Below are 13,638 nucleotides of genomic sequence, written 5' to 3' on the forward strand. Positions count from 1 at the left end.
AAGTTTCCTGTGTGTCATGGGTAAGCTGCTGGAGTCCATATTTAATAGAGAAGTAGTCGACCCCCACAGCAATAACCTTCTTAGTGGCATGCAATATGGTTTCCGTTCTGCCAGATCTACAGCAGATTTGCTAACGGTTATCTCTCATAGGATTAGTTAATCTCTCGACAAAGGCTTCCTCTCTAGGGCAATTGCTCTTAACATATCAAAAGCCTTCGTAAAGCATGCCATAAGGGCCTACTTAACAAGATTTCCAGCTATGGTATAACTGGAAATGTTTTCTCGATCATTAAATCATTTCTCTCTGATAGGCTCATAAGAGTAGTGGTTGATGGGCAGAAATCAGAGACCCTCAATATTAATGCTGGGGTCCCTCAGCCCAACGCTCTTCCTGATATGCATCAATGATCTCCCAAAACACGTACTTAAATCATTCGTTGACATCTATGCTGATGACACGACAATCTATTGCAACACATCAAAGACGTAAATTACAAAGTTTCTGATTCTCTCTCCCCTGATCTCGAGCGCGTGGTACAGTGGGGAAATAGGTTGCTGGTTACTTTTAATGCATCTAAAACCAAGCTCCTACGTTTACATAATCAACGCTCTGATCCCGATCTGACATCAGTTGAAATGGATGGCTCTCGACTAGAGGAAGCTCCATGTTTTGATAAGCTTCTGGGCTTGACCTTTACTCCTGACCTTAAATGGAACACGTACATCATGTCAGTTGCCAAGGTCGCTGGAAAAATGATAGGATCCTTCTACCTCTCTAGAAGATATCTCACTGCTGATGCAATTCTCTATCTATATAAACTCCAAGTACGTCCAAGGATGGAGTACTGCTGCCAAATCTGGGCAGGAGCTGCTAAAAACAGCCTATCCTGCCTTGAGAGAGTACAAAATAGGCTTCGTGACTTAGTGGGTGATGCCCTTTTCTCTTCCCTGCAACCTCTCTCCCACAGGAGAGACGTTGCGAGCCTGTTTTTGGTTTATCGTTACTTCACTGGAAAGTGCTCGTCTGAGCTTCAATCTCAGGTCCCTCCTCGGCAATCTTTTACGAAATACACACGTCTAGCTGAAACCACTGTCAAAAATTTCCCCCACTCTTTATCTGTGCCAAAACCAAATCTTATTTCTTGGAAGTGCACTCCTATGGAGCTCTGTTCCGTTTGCCTGTTTCCCACCTGACTACAACCTGGATGTCTTCAAGTCCAACATAAACAGATCCTGATGAACCTCCACCTGAAGTAAGACACTTTATCAAATCTCAACATTAACGTACTGTACACGCAATAACCCTATCCCCGATTGATCACCTTGTAAAAAATGATAAGGTGCCTTCCTGATATCTACTTGCATATAGAATATGCTCATCACAGAACTACAGTTCCAAAATAAACTGCTTTATTATATGATTTTGTTTTTGTCCTTGTTAGTTTACCATTTTATTTGCTAATATCGGGTTAAACGAAAACAAAACATAAACCATTATAAAACAATGTATGTGTAATCTGATGCTACATTTTGGGCTCATACCTTTAGCGTAGAAATGCAAAATTAAACATGCCGATATTATAGTAAATGACGTCATCCATTATACTAATCACGCCCCCCCTCAACTGATTTTTACGTAGTGATTCAAACTAGCAATACAATCATTTTGTCTGCTTCGTCAAAATACACAGATCAAACGCATCTTGGATGTTATAAACGATTCCCAAATGTAAACCATTATCCTAAATCATATTTTAATATATGCGCACGTATCTAATTTATACGGAACTTGTATGTCTACCTAGTGCGGTGCTTTAGTCTGCTTCCTGCGACGCAGGAAATTCCAGTGATTAATAAATTCATAAGCACTCTACAATTTCGTCTAAACACTGGTCAAATGAAGTGATTTTGATGAGATGGTTTTTGCATTTATTTTAGTGTTTGTGTGTGTGTGTGTGTGTGTGTATGTGTGTGTGTCTGCCAGGTAATCTAGTCTATCTTCCACATGAAATGATTGATACCCATAATGATCCTCTATCTGATACTGACCTGGTTAATTTTTGATTATATTAGATAGTCTAATGAGAACCCGTTGGTTAATGCAGTGATATATATATATATATATATATATATATATATATATATATATATATATATATATATATATATATTGTTTAAACAAACACCAACACTTCAAAGAATGGGTTGATAGCAACAAATAGTGTATTTCATTGTTAGTTACAATTGTTTCGAGACCATTCGGACAAATTTAAACATACTGTCATTTAAAAATTTTAACAAGAACAAACTTTATTCAGACTTATTCATTAAAAAAACACTTTTTCAATAAAGCATTATCGAAAACATTTCCCTTATAAGGACAGGAAAACAAGTGGAACTATTTTACCTCTATTGCATGCTTGCAAATATTTCTTATATATATATATATATATATATATATATATTCTTATGAATATATATATATATTCTTATGAATATATATATATATATATATATATATATATATATATATATGTTAAGTTTTGAGACATTGTGTTGAACAAAGATGGCGGCGTAGTTCAGATCAGTAACCAAGATGGCGGCCAAGAATCAAATGCGGTCCGTGGCGTAGTTAACCTGTTAAGTTCTGAGATATTGGGCTGGACAAAGATGGCGGCGTACTTAAGATCAGTAACCAAGACGGCGGCCAAGAATCAAATGCGGTCCATGCCATAGTTAACGTCGAACTGATTGAATCCAAAATTCGACAATTTTTATAATAATTTTTAAACGTTTTCATTGATTGTTTAGCACAGCCGTTGGTTATAAAAATGATTGGCGAATCCATTCCTCTCATACCCCCAATGGGATGTGTCTCCAGCGGCTTCGGCTGAAGGGAGACAGAGTAGTAGTACTCGTCAAGGATTTGTCACTTGACACTCTGCCTAACAGGTGAGGGGCCGGGAACCGGCCTAGCACCTGTTGGACTGAGGTACGCCGCCTGGGTAATACCTAGGAGGTCCACCCTCCCAGGCCTTGTCATTGGGTTTTCCGGCGGAGTAAGTTCATTGCTTACTGTCTGAGGCCTCCCTACTGTGGAATGCAGGCGGGGTTACTCAGGCAATTTTTAAAATTGCAGGAGTGCTCCTCCTTTAGGGGACCCTGTTGGATTCCCACTTTCCGGCCTTGTGCACATTTTGTGGGCGGCCAATAAATAAGTACCCCCATCAGAAGCCCAAAACATTTTTAATTAATATATATATATATATATATATATATATATATATATATATATATATACATATATATATATATATATATATATTAGTTTACAAGGTAGTCACCACTTATCAAGGTCCAGAAGCCACTCGAGGATAAGGGTTATTGCGAGCTGCCGATAACGCATCCACAATGCGTTGTCTACTCTCCATTAGAAAAGGGGGGTGTAAGGAGTTATTAACATTTAGTTAGTATAAGTCCGTCGCTCTAATTCGAAATTTAAGATATTTGAAGATAAATTCCCCTCCCATAATCGAATGAAATGAAAATAGAAGAGATTATGCTAAAACATTTCAGTGTTAAATTGCCCTTGTAAACTAATATATATATATATATATATATATATATATATATATATATATATATATATATATATATATATTAATTAAAAATGTTTTGGGCTCCTGATGTGGGTACTTATTTATTGGCCGCCCACAAAATGTGCACAAGGCCGGAAAGTGGGAATCCAAAAGGCACAACCATCGCGTTGGAAGGTTTTCCACTCACTGGCACTTGCCATTATCGTTTCAGTGCTTATAGCAGAAGGGTTGGGCAATGGGTTACGGTGGGTGGGAGGTTTTCGTTTATATTTAGAGAGAAAGTAAAGAGTAATCCTATTTTTTTCTTTCTTGGGGGGTTATTCTAGACATTTTGCATTTAACGGCTGACTGAAATAAAATATATTAGGCAAAATTAATTAAAATAAACAGTATTATAAGGACACTTTAGCACTGAAACCTTTTTTGAAATACCAGTCGGGAGTTTGCATGTGTTCTGATATTCATTAAACTTATTTCTTCTTTGCCAAAAGGAACCACATTCTCGGAAGGTTTTCCACTCTCTAGCACTTGCTATTCGCGTTTCGGTGCTCATGGCGGTCGGGGTGGACAATGGGTTACGGTGGCTTGGATGTGTTCGTTTATATTTATAGAGAAAGTAAGCAGTAATCCTAAATTTGTTTTTCTTTCTCGGGGAGAGGGGTATTTTAGACATTTTGCATTTAACAGCTGACTGAAATAAAATATATTAGACAAAATTAATTCAAATAAACAGAATAATAAGGACAATTTAGCACTGAAATATTTTTTAAAATACCGGTCGGGACTTTCCACGTGTTCAGATATTCATTAAACTTATTTCTTGTTTGCCAAAAGGAACCACCATAGTGTTGAAAGGTTTTCTACTCACTGGCATTGCCATTCGCGTTTCGGTGCGTATGGCTGAAGGGGTGGACAATGGGTTACGGTGGCTGGGATTGTTTCCTTTCCATGTTGAAAGATATACAAAAATTAGGAATAATTGAATTTCAACAAGGGTCGTTGATAGTGCTCAATCAAAGAAAGAAAATTATAGTTTTTATTTTTTATTTATGTAAATATAGTCATATCTTGCTACGATGTGCAGACCGTTTCGATAATAATTGATCTCATCAGGTAGGGCATTTAAAAATGGCAAAGTATATTTTCTCCCCTCTAAAACTGCAAATGGTCTTGAACCTTTTTTAATTTTTAAATGTTCTTGCCTGATGAAATCAATTATGATCGAAACCGTCTGCATATCATAACAAGATATGACTTTATGCACACAAAGGAATATATATATATATATATATATATATATATATATATATATATATATATATATATATATATATAGGAACAAACCGAGATCTATGTTCATCAAACGTTTCCTCTTTATTTACAGGCTTCATGTGGATGTAATCGAAATAAAGATGAAACGTTTGATGAACACATAACTCGGTTTGTTCCTTTTTATTTCACTATTTTGTCAGAATACTATTTCCATTATTCTCATCGGGTAGTCCTGGATTACATGGTAACAGTAGCATAAGATATGACCTAGTACTACCTGTCTCATGGTCGGGTCACTGGCGACTAAACTGCTTCCTTCATCAGACTTGTTTGTGAGGAGAGTGGCTAGTCTCTCTGAAGGATTAAAAACAAGACATTCAAAAGGGCGAATGAACCCTTTTTAGGGGTCAACGGCCAACTATCACCGTGTGTGTTTGTGTGTATGTATGTGTGTGTTGGGGTGAGAGGGCCCCTGCCAGCCGTGGTGAAGGCAACCTTTCTAGAAGAAGCAAATCTCTGATTAAAAAAAAAAAAAACATGAAGTGGGATACCAGTACCCGCATTAAGCTGGTCTGCAGTTTTACTTGTTGCTGTCTATCTTGCTCTTGCTTGTTGCTTGCTCTCTACATTTTGAACCGAGAGTGAGACTTAGCTGTCGTACAAAGCTAAGACCCTGTAACATCATCGGTGTATAGATACTCCCTCAGGCATTTGTCTATTAAAATGGTTCTGTGGCGATGGACGTCATTTTCGGGCTCAGGGACTAAGTATCTGAAGGAGTGGCACTCGTCTGACAAGATGTTGCAATCGTCATATATATATATATTTATATATATATATATGCAGGTTCCGTGTGTATATATATATATATATATATATATATATATATATATATATATATAAATATATATATATATATATATATATATATATATATATATATATGTATATATATATATATATATATATATATATATATATATATATATACACGGAACCTGCAAACGAAAATAACAATATTTCTCCTAACTTCTAATCTCTTGTTTTTTATATATCTAAAATATGATGGATGCTTGCGTTATTTCATGCTATTAAATGTTATGATATTTTAAGATCTCATTGCTGGGATTACAATACTAAAACTTCTGCTTGACCTACATACTGAGAGTAAAGTGTAGTACCTGCTTTGACACTGCGCTAAATCTTCTATGTCCTCGATCAGTCGGTAAAAATTCACCTTAATTCAAGCCGTTTTTATATTAATCCAATTCAAATTGTCTTTTTTTCCACATTAACACTTGCCCTTTTGCTCAACCTTACTGTAATGAGATCATTAGTAAATCAAGATTAATCATCTAGGGTAACATAACCACTAACTCGCAAACGTAAGCATATCTAAAAAAAAAAATAACTGAAAAATCAATCAGACATTTATTTTTTATGGCCATTAATATTCCTAAGCAGATTGATTAGCTATATTACCATTAGTTAAGTGATTGGACTACAATACATTGATTTACTAAACTATACCTCATGCCTTACATTAAAGCTTTTTTTTTTGTGTAGAAGTGGTGTAATTATGGATTAACTGCGTTCTGTTATTTGCGGAAGGGGAAAACTAACCGTATCTCTACGTCAACATCAGCTGCCGGCATATTTGCCTTATATGAATACGGAAGCTGTCATCATAACAAAAGAGGAAATTATTATCACTCTCCTCACCTGTTATTGTTATTTTTATGCCTTCAAACCAATTGTGGTGACGTTTTCATTGCCTCGCGCAGTTTCCGGTTGCTATGTTGATTTATAAGACCAAGTAAATAAAGTCGGACTTCAAGCCTCGTGGGCACAATTTAAAATCCGAGAAAAAAAAATACAAGTCGTTTCAACGCAAGTGTCACATAGTTATTTCATATATTAAAACAAATGATCTATTTTTTTTAGTAATCTTTTTAAAAGACAGACTTCCGTTTTGGCATAGTCTAGGTATTGTTTTAGGCTAAACTTTAGATCACAGGTGCAGCAATTGCGTTGTGGTTATTATCCGAACATAATGATTGAGTATAAGGGTGTAATAATACTACTGATAATATTACAAATCGTTCTATATTTATATACAATGCATCTGATTTTACGTATTTTTAAATACATATTATAGTTGAATAATTGCTTTAATTAGAAACTGTTAGTAATATTTGGGATCTTGTCACTATAGTTCTCACCTTGAATGTTATTGAATGCTATTTTAAAAACATGTTGGTCGATCTAATCTTCGATCTTCTTCAGGCCTACCATATCGAACTAGTAAATCTTTCTGTCGAAATCGGGAATCTTTCTGTAGAACTCGCGAATCTCTCTATCGAACCTGGGGAACCTTCTATCAAGCTAGGGAATATTAAAGTGGTTTTCAAGGAAAAGCTTTATTTAATCCACAGTGGTAGGATGTTCTTGTTCCTAAGTAATTCGCTATTGTATTTTGAGTATCGCCCGCACTGAACATTGTAACTTGTAATAATGTAAATTACATTTGCTTTTTACAAGTACTTCTAGCGATATGTCATTTTTTTACATAAGTTATTTGAATAATTTAAATTAAAATTGAAAAGTTATATTTAAATGCTGTTATAATTTATATAATTATCTGAATAATTTACAACTAGAAAAGTTATATTTAATGCATTTATAAATTAGATTAGTATCTAATAATGCTGAAGGAGAAAATGTTATTTCATAGTAATTTGATACGTTTAACTAGGAAATATTTTATTTGAATACTGCTATAATTTATTAAAATTTTACAGTTCTTGTGTAAAAAATCATTGTACGCGCGTGGAGTTTTTGTGAATCCAGGTTTATATATATTATACTTGCATATTGATACAATGACTCGACAGCCGATGTTTAGTGGTATTATAGGTTTATATTAAGAAGAAAACGGTGACAGAACATTTCAGAGAGACAAGTTATATTTTACATATAAGAGAGAATGAGACAAAGATATAGATAGACGGATAGATAGCTCTGCTATATCTAGATCCATTGTGATTGGCTCTATTTATAACGAAATCCCGCACAGTTTTTCCTGTTTGAAATCTCACCAGCAATGAGACAGAAAATAATTATCTGCTAGCGAAGTGGTTTCGTAAACGTTTCGTGTTTGTCGTCAGTTCAATCCATTTAAGATTTCACTGACAATTTTCTCTTTTAATAATAGTTTTCGCTTTGTAAAAATACCTTTATACGTTTTTATGGTGAGCATGACTAATGGCGTTAATTAGAAAAAAATGTGAATTAGAAATGATTGCTTCGCCGTTATATCATAGGAAAGCTATAATAACATAAACCGGTTGTTAAAACCAATAAGAATTGCTGCGTTTAAATGAACTATTTAAAATTTTGCGTACGTAAAAAAATCTCGAATAATAATGACATAATATTTCAAGAATTATTTGCCCATAAAACCCAGAGAAAACTGAATACTAAAGGAATACAGGAGAACTGTGTATATAGTATGTATGTTGAGAACTATCGAAATACTACTTCAAAACGAAAATAAAAATATATCGCTATTGCGAAAGAAGACAAAAACAAAATATTTTTATTATATAATATAGTCAAAACTTCAACACATCAAACTACTGTGTGTGTTACTGGATCCAATATTATATTTAAAGAGAATACCTATATATCAAATGGTAGGTATTTCTAATCTATTGACATCAATATGTACCATTACTGTTGATTTAAACATTATATTTGAATAACCTTACATTCGATAAAGAGATATTTCTTCGAAATATTATGTAGAACACAGCCACACACATAATATCACTGTGTATACATTTTTGTTAAAGAGTATAATCTACTATAGAAAAAATATTCGTTTTGGGTTCTTCCTCAACACCACTATATTATTGTATCTTGCATTCTTATAGCTTGCAAATACTTCTCAATTTTCAATTTTAATTGTTAATATCTATATATTCATAAACGACACTTTGTATGTGTGCGTGTGTGTGTATAAGTGTGCGTGCGTGTCTGTGATTCTCGGGTTGTTTATCATATACTCGTAACCAGCTGGGCCATTCTGGGGAAAATTTCAACCGAATATACTTTTTTATGTCTGAGAGTGGTCATAGGTTTTATATCGGAATGCCTTTCAAAATATCAAAATCGATAATCGAAAACATCTGAGTAAAGAAGAACACTTCGATTTTAATCAAAGTTACCACACTTATACAGCTTAATATTAATGTGTACTTAAGAAGTTTTATACACGCACCAGCAAAATGGCCTGACATATTGATTCAAGAGTGAATACTTGGATAAGACACGTGCACGTTCGAAATGAATGTTTCTGTTTAGAGCACAATTAAACTGTAATACTTGACGCTTGCCTTTAAGCTTTAATTGAAGCCATTATATAAAATACTTTTCTACAACCAGCAGTAGATGATCTTTAATACAATACAGACTACAATGTGTTTTGACTGTCATGACGGGGAGGCGTGTAAATTTTCTAGAAGAGCAAGAACTCAACTGATTTCATTGCGAAAATGTCCGAGTTCAATGATTTCGATTAAAATAGAAGTATTAAAAGTGTGAAAAATTCGTTGATTCTCATCCGATCCCGAGCAACGTTAGGTATTCTTGCAACTTTTCTATAAATTATTAGATGGGAAAAACGTGGTTTTGAAGTTGTAAACTAACTTTGCTATTATGTTTTTGTGACTATTGTTAAACTTTAAAAATTCTCTACACTATTCAGTTCAAAAGAAGCCTTACTTAATTTTTATCCAGTTCATGTGTATATATTTGCATCGCTTAGTGTAATTTGAATCTAATAAATGAAAAGAGCGAGAAACACAAATATATAATTTTGCACATATGCAGCAATATCGTTGTCAATTCCAATTAAGGTTATGAAAAAATATTTCAATCACACATGTATACGGATGTATTTGAATATTAATATGCCTATAAAAGATTTTAACTATCCAATCTTATAGTTATAAGAATGTTATAAAGCAGAAAATGTAAGAAAAAGACAAATTACAATGTTAAAAACATGCTATTTCCCAATTGTGATATTCAAGATATATTTTAACAGTGAAATATTAGTAATATAAAAATAATATTTAAAAACGATATGTTTTAATACTAATGAGGTTATCTTTAAAAGGTACAGTGTTAATATTAAGAAAATAATAATAATTTCTTAGCGAAACTATAACACTAATATTATGATTTTATTAATTGGATTAGCCGGACTACTGTTTTCTATTTTAGATGTTATTTACCTAACGTTTAGACCGATGCTAGATGAAAGCATCTTACGGTGAATCGGGTATACCTCGTACCACCTTAAGTTGAACACCAGAATTTTTACGGAATTTAAAACACCACTCTTTATTTTACCTACATAGGGGGGGTGCTATCTTGCAACATTGAATCCGAATAATAAAACTTATCAAACTGTACCACTTGTTGAAATGTTGATATAGATATAACGCCGAACAAATATAAGTATAATGCAATACTTATTTATTGAAAACACATTGGTATTTTACCGGTAAATCATGGCAAACATTCAGTATGTTTTATGTACGTTAAGGTGGAGAAGTCTCGGCAAATGTTTCTAAGTTAATATAGCACGCATATATATATATATATATATATATATATATATATATATATATATATATATATATATATATATATTAGTGAATAGATGATTCCCTGATTCCGATACAATTACCGATTCTGTACTAGATTCTGGTTCCAATACAATTACGATTCTGATTCCCATTCGTTATAAATCTCTAAATCTATAACTAGAAATTTGTTATTTCGTCAGGATTAGAGTAAAAACACGTGTTCAATCTTCATATATTCCTCGGAAACATTAAAAAAAAATGCGAATGTTACTTATAGCGTTTAGCTCTACTGGTAGCTGAAAATTAATGAATAAATAATAAATTTTATTATTTCTACCAGCGGTGGAAGATTTTCTTTCAACAAAATCAAATAAAAAAGAGAGAAATAAAGGACTCGGTTTTTTGGGGCATCGAAAAAAAGTCACACATTTTTCCGATTCCGATATTCAATTCCAATATCACCAAAAGTTTCGACTGTTCACATTTTCGATGTTGATTCCGATTAACCGTCCTACCACTAATATATATATATATATATATATATATATATATATATTACTATGGATGTATATATATATATATATATATATTCATAAATTGATTAAGTGTAAATATACTAAAGATAAGGAACCATTTTTGAAAGGTGCTCAATATATATGTAGAACTATTATAAGTAGAATTATAAAAACATTATAATAACCCTAATGTAGATGAATCTAGATTTTTGAAATATTAATCGTTGTCTCACCTTTTAATATTTTTTCTACAACCGTAATTTTGTAATTACTACTCCAAATATGATTTAGAATAGTAATAGGAATATACTGACTAAATCTTAGGTAAAATTTGAACCCTAATTAAAGTTACGAAGAAACGAAGAAAAATGTAATGTATCCAATACTTTTTCGTGGTACCGTATATATATATATATATATATATATGTATATATGTATATATATATATATATATATATATTAGAGAGTAATAAAAGGGATTCTAAAAGAGCAAATTTTCAATTAACGTATAAGTACTGTAAAAGTGATGTGTTCTTATTACTGCAGATATATAGTAAACTCTATAGGCGTATTTACCCAGAGCTATATTAATACACAAGATAAAAGATCAATAATTGTGAAATTATAAATATGCTTGAAAACGAGAAACAAAACAAAATTCGAGTAAGTGTACGATCATTTCAGAAACAAACTTTATTTACTTAGTATTGGCAAATAAAATGTTTCTGGTTACTCTCTCCTTATCAGCACAAAAGGGAGGGATAAAATGGAAGACCCCGAAATTTAACTAGTGTATTTGAATGCGTATGAAGTTTGAATATCTATAGACAATCGGTCCATAGTTTCCCGGGATAGATTTATGAAACTAAAATAATACATGTTCATTTTGTACTGTCTCTAGGCACAAAAATTTCAAATACATTTTGATAACAAGGGGTATTTCTTTATAATTGACTCAAATGGCAGGTACGTTAATTTTCGAATATAAAAATGAAAGTTACTACCAGTTCAGTGCATTTCCTTTGCTCCTCTGCCTTCTTCGATATACATCTGTGGTCTGCCGGGACGGCGAACTCTCAGATTTGACCAGAAATGTCCTTGTTAATCATTATGACATTTTTTTTTTTTTTTTTGCTTAGAAAGATTTGTCATTGTACAACCATGCCCTAGAAGATTTTGTGATTTCCGTTCCCAACTCGTCGTAGTAATAATATTGTGTGTGTTTTGTAGTAGTATGTTTTATTTTTGTTAGCGTATTACACAATCAACATAGACACCTCAAGGGTGCGTCATGCCACTTTTGATGTCAGCTTGCTGAAAAGTGTCGAAGCCAATAAATGACAAATAAAATGGAGCGAGCGATGAAAAGATAAAGACAACGATGTTCAGTCGCAAGGAAGCTACAAGAGAAAGCATAAAAAAGCAGATGCGTGAAGGCTTGAAGTGTAAAATTGTTAAAATAAAAAGAGAAAGAATTAAGTATAATATAGAAGCGAATAAAAATAAACGTTAGAGCAAGAAAAATCCTGTGAAAGAGTAAATGTGAGAGAGAATGTAAAACGTCGAAACGATGGCATTTTAAATATTCTGCATAAATGTGTCACAGTAAAAAACGCTGGATTATCACGAAAATGAAGTGAAATGTTGAAGTGATAAAAAGTTTGCGAATGACAAAAAAATAATGAAATAAAAATAAATAAATAAATAATAATAATAATAATAATAATAATAATAAAAATAATAATACATGGTAAAATAGATACAGACCAAGTAAGAGAACAAAAAAAATGGACAAAGATGCAAATCGATTAAGCTCGAATGGACTTGTAACAATAATAAAAGGCCCAGTAATAAAGAAGCAATATATGCAAAACGTACACCTCCACACACACACACACACACACACACACACACACACATATATATATATATATATATATATATATATATATATATATATATATATATATATATATATACTAGCATTTCAGCCCGGCGTTGCCCGGGTGTTTGGAGGTGTATGCTGAGCAAAAAAAAAAAGAGTAATTTTTTTTTTATTTGACCCCTATTATGACCCCTTAAAATTTATAGTTTCGGGCTCAAATCACTTTAATAAATTAGATCCAGGTTCAAGGAACCTATATCTATAATTTCAAGTGTCTAGACCCAAAATTGTCGGAGGAGTTTGGAAGAGTTCTTAAAGGTCAAATCGTTGAAATTTGACCCCTTAACAGCCAAATTTCTGGCTGACACCCGTCACATCGATTTTCTCAAATCTCAGTACCCGGTATTTCAAATTTCGAGTCTATAGAATAAAAAATGACAGAGTTATTGCGTAGGGAAATGTACACAGACAGACAGACACGTTCACTTTTATAGATATATAGATAGATAGACAGATAGATAAACAAAAATATATACGTATACATAAATAGATATGGAAACGATTTTGTGTTCATTGTAAGCTTTTTACGCAAATATTTCGCAAGTATAAATCATGTAGAATATCTGCATGAATATAATTACCCGTAATAGTTAACTAAAGGTGATCACCCTATAAGAAAACTGAAAAAAACTAATAGGGAATTAATTAAA

The sequence above is a fragment of the Euprymna scolopes genome, chromosome 1, assembly GCF_053919585.1.
Source record: "Euprymna scolopes isolate OS-2025 chromosome 1, ASM5391958v1, whole genome shotgun sequence".
Classification (NCBI taxonomy): Eukaryota; Metazoa; Mollusca; class Cephalopoda; order Sepiida; family Sepiolidae; genus Euprymna; species Euprymna scolopes.